The sequence below is a fragment of the Brassica napus genome (assembly GCF_020379485.1).
Source record: "Brassica napus cultivar Da-Ae chromosome C9 unlocalized genomic scaffold, Da-Ae chrC09_Random_3, whole genome shotgun sequence".
In the NCBI taxonomy this organism is placed as follows: Eukaryota; Viridiplantae; Streptophyta; class Magnoliopsida; order Brassicales; family Brassicaceae; genus Brassica; species Brassica napus.
This window is the reverse complement of record NW_026014385.1, coordinates 1-8,977: the sequence shown is the minus strand read 5'-3', so window position 1 is coordinate 8,977 and position 8,977 is coordinate 1. Positions and strand designations below refer to the sequence as shown.

At 31.8% G+C, this 8,977-nt stretch overlaps 1 long non-coding RNA gene across 1 annotated transcript; it reads right to left on the bottom strand.

Moving 5' to 3' along the window:
• Positions 1-1,386: 1,386 nt before the first annotated feature.
• On the bottom strand, positions 1,387-3,181 carry LOC125595079. The gene is made up of 3 exons (XR_007330085.1): positions 3,050-3,181; positions 2,817-2,968; positions 1,387-2,727 (listed from the first exon to the last, which is right to left on the bottom strand). It is a non-coding gene; the product is annotated as an uncharacterized LOC125595079 (long non-coding RNA).
• Positions 3,182-8,977: the final 5,796 nt, after the last annotated feature.

The window sequence follows — 8,977 nt, the reverse complement described above, 5'->3', positions numbered from 1 at the left end:
GATATAGTTGAATTTTATTGAATCAATACTATTAAAACTAAAGGACCTTTCTGAGGTGCCCTCTACTTTTCAAAGTAATTACAATAAAATGCCACTGGCTATATTTAAACATATGCTTTTAATTAAAATCAATATTTTTGCTGTTTCTTTTATTCAAACTGCAACGCCTATATTACAGCTACGTAATTCTTTATTCCTTCCTAATGTAATATAACGTATCATTAAATAACAAAGTAACACTTAAGATGGTGTTAACAGAGAGTGGTCAATCTACAATTTAAACAAACTTCGATTGCATCAACACTGGTTTTCTTTTCTTATAGATATGATGTACCATCTCTTTGTATATTGAGAATGATGTTCCAGCAAATCCAAGCTTGAACTTTATTGGATTCTGAAAACTTCAAAATTAAAACAATACATATCTGTTAATATCATACTTTTTTTAACATTCATCACATCCAAACAGAATTTCTTGCTTACAAACGGTTGCACCAGAAAAAATTATATGTTGCAGAATTCAAATACAGGGTATCAAGTTATTTATTTCCCAAACTTTCTCAAATCAAATACCAAAAAATTAATACGCTAAATCAAAACTTGGCAAAAAAACTTGATTTCCGGAAGAACCTACTACATTATCCAATATACTAAATCGTTTGTACCGATCTGCAAGCAAAGGATAATTTCGGAGGTTCCTTAGACAACAGTAAAGAATATACCAAAGCATAACTACCATGTCGAATTTTTATTGTATATAATTTCAAAATATAAATAACAACCAATCAAAACAAGATTATTGATTTTACTAAAATCACGCCTTATATAATCTAACAGTATTGATTTGGAATATCTTAAACCCACAGCCCTTTATTTCCTATATATACAGCATATTATCCTCAGTTCAAACACGCAGATTACAAAACAATTCTCATATAATGTCTTCTAAGAAAAAACTGGTGTACCTTGATGAGATTAGGCATGGAAAACAACTTGGTTGTGAGAAGTGCAGAAAGAATGTGATAAATGTTTCACCAAGGTAATATTTACATACTTATATGTTTTGGAGATGTTTCAATATATGTGTGTATGCTTATGCTTATTTTATGCTTTATGTGACCTTAATATTAGGTTTAAGCTTCATTTGATGGCTAATGATGATACAGCTGAAGCAAAATTTATTCTTCTTGATTGGGTTGTAACTCCATTATAGGAGTAAAAGCAGAAAAAATCTTAATGGCTCTTTCGATGAGGTATTTATCTAAACGGTCACATATTTACTCTTAAATATGATTCTTAATTTTTTAACCAAGTACATTTTTCATTCTATTGAAAATTTCATATAAGTTGAAGATCTTGAGTTGTTGCATGAGTGTATTAAGGAGATTGATGGGAAGACTTTTAAATTTTGTATTACAGCCTAAAAGGTGGTGATACCAAGTTTAAGGTCCTAAAAGTCTGGTCAGTTTACAACACTCTCATGGTTGATTCCCAATATGAAACTATGTCTAGAAAGGGAACCATAGCAATCTTAGGATCTGAGGTATTTTAATAGTTTTGACCATGACGTACTCTTATTTTTTACTTCTTCATATTTTAAGATTTTCAAATATGTGATTAAAATATTTTCTGTATTTATCTATTATCTAGGGGTCTCTTTTAACTCAAAGTGATGAAAGCTCTAGATGACAACTCCTTCTAAGCGATCATGTGATGACATTGTAGACCATCCGGACACCACATCAACTTCGAAGGTTCGCCCTGTGAAAAGAATCAAGGTTGAGAAGATGATCAATGACGAGCTGAGCATAAAAAAGAATACTAAAGCAGGAGAATATGTGTCTGGAGTTATTATGTTATGGAGATTTTTTATCATTTTATCTTTTTCTAATAAGTGTTCTCGCAACACAATGTTTTAGATGTTGGTTAATCATGTTTGGTCTATTAAAACATTCCATTGGATGTGTGTTCTAATTAAATAATCATTTTATTTTGAAACTTGAAACAAGGAATTAAAATATACTCCTGAAACAAATCAGGGAAGAAAAGTTCATCGAACAATAATCAAACTATATTGAAAAGAGGTGAGAGCCATATACTGAATAACAAACAATATATCACTTAGAAGATTTAAGACTGAAGATCCTTTTATAGTTTCTAATTATCTTAATCTAATAAACTAAACAATAACAGTACATGACAGAAGTCTTAAATGTAGATATCAATATTCAATACAATCACAGGAATATTAAAATAAACAAACAAAGAGACAATTAATGAGTGTTAGCAATCACAACAAACCAATCATGAAGTTCACATATCATTTTTTAATCACACATGTAGCCAAAACAAATGAAAACTAATTGTTATTGATCTTAAACATAAATATATTGCAATTTAGTAAAGATTCCAACATCCAATAATCAAACACTTGAATACATACACTAATATATTCAATCGACATGTCTGATTAAATAATAGATCATAGAAGGTACGAAACATTGTGTCCTCAAGTATGTATAGATACAAATTTTCAAACCGTTGTCAGTAAAATCAAAAAGAGATCAGATACCAAAATATAAATATGAACGGAAATATATTAAAGCATACAACTTTAAAAGATGTGAGAAAACTTGAAGACTTATCGTTACAACAAGAAGTTTCAGGTGATGTGTGAGCATGTTACTCGTGGTCTTTGATCCACAAGGTTTCAACGTCTTAACACATCTGATGACATGAAACATATTCTGAAAATTTAAAATACTTAAGATTTTGATTTTTTTTATTGTTTAAGTAGACTGGCTGAACAAACTTACTAATAAGGCTATTGACCTGAAGAGATTGATGTTTCCGGACCCTTTAGCTCCAGATCTTTGTTTTGTATTGAGATATGACTTTTCAGACAGAGTCAACCTCGGATGAAGCAGATCATTCATCAGGATTCGACATGCAAAGTAGATAAGAAAAACTAGATTCTTAGATCATAAGTAGCTGTTTCGATGAGCCTATAATATATTTATCAACAAAAAATTGATTATTGGAGATATACCTTTAACGATCTGTGTTGATGGAGCAAGTTTCATCAGATCTGCGTTTAAAGATTTTGATATAGGGATGAACGTTTTTTTCAAAAGAAAATAATTGTGGAATGTCAAAAAGACAGCTTACCTTTTGTCTTTTGGTATTAACGTGTTTTGGGTTTAACCAATATTGATAATATTTCAAGATGATTTATAAGCTCAACTTACATGAATTATAAGCCCAACATGAATTAATGTTGGACTTTTTTTTTGAAACCACTTTTATAATTGGAAACAAATTTTACTTTCCTTAGTAAAATAAATAGAATCATGGAGACCAAAATTAAATGTAATAAATTGGAAGTTTTTTTTGTAATTGTAAACAATTTTTATAATTTACATTTACTTTATTGTCCAAATTAAAAACACATGTAGAAATATCTTTACTTATTTAAAAAATTAAAAAATTAAATTAATAAATTTTTTAACAAAATTTATCATTCAAAATATCTGTAATCAGTTATGAGTCAAATGCAAGATAAGTTTCTAAAAAAAAAAATTTAATCTACGACATATAAATCGAAAACCGATAACCAAACTAAAACATAACCAAACATAAAATATAAAAGTAAAGACGAAACAATGAACATATATATCAGATCGATTTCTATATCTGTAGAACATGACAAATTAAAACTTAATTGGAACTAAACCGAGAAACGACTCAACGTACAAATATCCAAAACTAACCAGGTCAAAGAATCTGAGGTCAAATCCATACATAATCGAACGATTTTGATGTATTTAACCTAAAAACCTAAAACCAGAAACGAAATTTAACCGAACAGAAACAAAAATTTATGGCAAAAATAATCCCACGCTTTCAAAGCGCGGGTCCAAATCTAGTAAACCATTAAAACTTTAGAAAAAAAAAATTTTTAGACCAAAAAAAGTTTGTTGACAAAAAAAAGAAGATTATGATAAATTGATTAAACAATTGACAAATTTAGATCTCAGGCCAGTCGGTGGTTTTTCTAGCACTGATACCGGCCTCCCACTTGTACCTTTTAATTATTTGTTTGTATTGGTCTTCGTCACAGATATAATTTGATCTGCTTGGTGGTGAGAGGTCCAACAGAGCGGATGGTTGTAGGGATACTGAGAACTTTGTTTCAGTGTTTATTCTCTAGCGTCCATTGCTATGGTTGGATACCTATGTTTCTATTATTTATGTATCTTTCTGCGGTGCTTTTGAAGTGAGCGATTGGAGTGGAAACTTCTTCCAAAAACGGATCTTGCTTCGTTTTGGATCTGATTATGGTTCTATTGTCCCTTTTGTGTGGTCTGTGTTTTTGCCGTGTTGGTTTGGAGACGTGAATCGTCAATCCCAACTATCTACCTGATTTGTACTTTGTAGTTCAAGTTTGTTCAATGGTAGCTTAACTGATGCTAACTCGGGACAAAATTGATCAAGGCAACTGAAGAAGAAGATGAATCTAAACTATGAGAATTATTGTCGTAATTTCATTGAAGGTCGTCTGCTATTGCTGGAACGGGAAGACCTAATTCACATTACTTTCGAAACAAGACTAGTTTGGTATTGCTAATGTATCATCAATTATGTTTATCTTTTCTATTTTCTGGTGTGGAAAACCATTAGTTTCTCATTATTTGTCATATTATTCTATGATGTTGTATGTTCCAAATTAGTTTCAATAAAACAGTGTTAAAAAAAGACCAAAAAAAAGATTCGGGTTATATTATAAATTTAAAACTAAAAGTTTTAATTAAAAAAGCATAAATTTTAAAAAAAAAACAGAGCTGGGTTTTCGCGGGTTACCCACGGGTAATCCTAAAGTTCTAGGGTTTTTCACGGATTACCCTAATGATACCGGGTTTTTCGGGTTTTTAGTTTAGTGTATATTTTGGACGGGTTTAATTCGGGTTCGGGTTGGGTCGGTAGGATATCAAAAAGTCATATCCATAATCCCTATTTAGGAGAGAAGAGATGAACTCTTTCAGAGTTCTCTTGGAACTCCATTCGTTTTTCTATTGATTTATATGATTTATATTCTTTCTTTGATTATGTCTTCATCTCTATGGTAATGATGAATTATTGATTTAGAATTGCTAAGGTGATTAATTAACATCCTTCACAGAATTAGATCTTATTTCCTGCATTCTAGAGTAGCTAACTAGAATCTTGATCTTAGGAGTTGACAACTGCGAAAATAGGCTCATACCTGAATATAATCATGTTTAGCTATCATTAGGCGCAGTGACACGCTGGTCTATTGTCGATTAGTGAACTTACCGATCCGATCATTAAATCATGTTGGAAGTGTATCAATCGACATCCTATAGGTGTATCGATCGACACTCGTTCCGTACTACATATGAAAGTATGGTATATATTCAAACATTTAGACTCACAGTAGATCTGGAGATCTTATATTTGCATTCGAGTTCTAGGATTGATTATCATATGTTCTTAGTATTCATATCATAATTTGGAATACCTATATTAACCTGAAAGTCTAGCTTTTGTCTTATTTGTTTACACCCACATCTATTTGATTTACTGTTTTAATATATTTATTGCTTAATACGTTCTTGCCTAGCTTAATCTAACATTCTATCTGATCTATTGTGTGCCCACGCTCTTTGTGGATTCAATCCCTAACTACTACAATTGAATCTCTTATTTGAGAGAGTAAAGCCTAGCTAGCTCTAGGGTAATTTGAGCTTCACTTAGTGTTCCTGGATTTGCATTGTTTACAGCCAAGTAAAACAAAGCCTTTTGGTATTTGTGGAGCCTGAAATCGTATTGGTTTAGCACTTTTGATGTGGCTTTTTCAACGAGTTTATGATAATGGTTTTATTGTAACACCATTCTCATTAATCTTTCTGTAAACTGGTTCTTCATAGAAAAAGTAAAAAAAAAAAGAATAGATGCGCTGAATAATTCCAAGAAATGATATTACTATCATTGATGACTAAGCGATACGAGAAAGAACAAGATTTGGTTTATGATAACCACATGGTGTGTAGACACCCCTGAGATTAATTTCAAGGAACCTCTTTTATACTCCTTTAGTTTTCCCTTTCATGTTTGATCCATTATCATAACCTTGCGCTCGGATGTCATCTATAGTCAGTCCAAAACTATGCAATGCATCTTGAAGGGTATCAAAAAGTCCTTCTCATGTTTTGTGTTTAACTTCCAAGAATGTCAACAAAAAAAAATTAATCTTTGGAGGAGTTTCAGAAATATCCACACATCGGATAATCATGGAAATTTTTTTCTCTGTGGCTGATATCTTGAGTGGTGTCAAGAATAATTGAACAATATTTTGCTTATCGATTATTCTTTAAGATCATTTGTTTGATCTCATTCCCAGGCATCTCGATCAACTCATTTTGAATCATGTGACTGAGATAGTGATAATGAGTTACATAAAAATAAAATAAGAAGAGATAGGAAGAAAGTAGAGAAAATTTCATTATCTTATTCGACTTTGACTAGATCCATTGCAAGCAACCTATTCTTGATCAGTAACATATCATTTATAAAAGCCGATTGGTCCGTTCAAATTGAACTTTGGAAGGATTTCTTTCAGCCTGTCTGCAAAGATTTGGATATCACTTTATAAATCATACTACAACAAGAAACAAGTTAGTAGTTATTCATCATCTCTTTCACATTTTTGGCGTGAGTACTACTATGGAGTTTATACCCTTCTACAAAAATCATTTTTCCAAGAAACTGCATTGATAATCTCAAAATATTACCCATATGGATGATGGAGACTTATCATCTGGCATAGAAAGCAAAGCACCTTTCCTCTCTTATTAGCATTTGATTGTCTTCATCCGAACATCACAATGGCTACAAATCTTGGAGCTTTTATATTGCCATATTGTCAAATTCATCTGCTTTATTCTACAAGGAAAATCTCTAAAATGCTTTTACGCCTTTGTTTTAAGTTTTTAACCACCAGTTGTTTTGTCTTCACCACAACAATGTAATACATACCAACACCAAAAGCAGAGACGGCCTAGGAAAACAAAAGGATACGGGAAGGAGTAACAAAGCATTGTTTATTGGATGATTAATATAAAAACAAGTGAGAGGAGCATAACTAATGGTGTCTTGTTCCATTTTCAGGGTGAGAAGCACCAACAAAAAAAATAAAGCTAAATTAATAAACAAAAATTGAGGGACAGGTCAATGAGTCTTCGTCCTCAAAGCCAGGCATGTCATATGCAACACAAAAGCCATAACACAAAGTTAAGAGTAGCCAGAAAACACACTACTAAATTTTGTTACATTTATCTATTTGTCTGCACATGCCTCATTTTGGCCCAACATGCATCTTCCTCTCCCCTTGGCTGCCTACCTACTCACCCGCTTTCTCATCCTTGGTCTCTGGTTCTGTTTCCGGTTTCTTATTTCTGATCGGGTGTAGCATCCAGAATCAGTTCCGTTTCAGCTTTGGGGCTTGATTCGGTTCCCGTTTCAGCATTGTGGTTTGATTTGGGTTCGGGTTGACGGAACTTAACAACAATGCACGTGATGCTGTCTGCACTGCCACGAGTGGAGGCAGTAAATGTTAACTTGCGGGCAACTGCCTCAGGCTCCTCCTCGCTCTGAGGTAGGGAAACTGCATCCTCATTTGGTACCACATCCCATAAACCGTCAGCTGCAATCACAAGAAACTCTACCTCGTGATCTATCTTTTGATCCTGCAAAATAAACAGTTTGTGTCACAAAATCTCAACACTTCAAGGATGTACTATAGGATAAGATAACAACATAAGACCCTCAAGGGGAGAGTATTATGCTGGCGTGAGAAGGCGTTACTTGTATCTCGGGTTCAGCAACAACAAATTGCTTCAGCATTCAGTTTCCAAAGGCCCAAGACATTGCCAAGACTCCACCTACCCTCCATGTTTTTGACAAGGCAAATCCAGTGATAGCAGGGCCGTCTTTTAGCATGTGCAAGTGGAACGGTCGAACAGGGACCATAATTTTTTTTTATTTTAGTAATAGTTATAAATTTAAAGTCATATATTTATTAAAAATCAGATAGCTATATTTAATTTAATTTTCGTATTTATCAACCAATAAATATAAATAACAAATTTGATTTTGTTTACATAACCAAGAAAAATGCAATAAGTCAGGAAGAAATTAACATTTATATAAATTATATATTTTGGAAAGTAAAAAATAGATGTCTATGTTTGATTTAATATTCAATGTAAATTTAGAAAGTTAATATTCTAATTTGATTATATTTGGGAAACTATTATTAATTAGTGATTGTAAATAAACAGAGAAATATATAAATTTTCAGCATTTTTTACAAACAAATAGTAAACACAAAGAAGAAACACTAGTCTAAGCTTCTACCGAAAAGAAAACTGAGGAGTCTCCAACTTCTTGTTTAATCAAACTAAGAGTCCACAATTTTTTTCTAATCGCTATCCAGGTTCTAGTGTTATATTAGTGTTTTTTTATAGATTATAACTCATGATTGTGGATAAAAAAAATCAAAAAAAGAAAGAAACTGAAAAATTCATAGTCCAAAAAGGTGTTTTTCATAAGTTTTTAATTATAAAACCAAAAGATGTTTCTTCCACTCAAATTAGATTGGTGTATTTATTATATATTACAATAATATTTTGTCAGAAAAACATAAATTATTTTGGATTATTATAAAGGATCTTGTTTTTTTTTGAACAGAGTCACTATAGAGTCTGAGCTTGGTAATAGCATCACCATAAAATTCACACAAAACCGTCAAAAAACCATTAAAGAACTCATTATAGAAACAAACAAAAGAAGCCAAAACCAAAGGCAAAATAATCAACCAGAAAAACCAAGCTTCAGAAAAACAAAAATAGTTTCATTAAAAACCAACTTTTTATTAGATCAGAAAAGTATACACAAA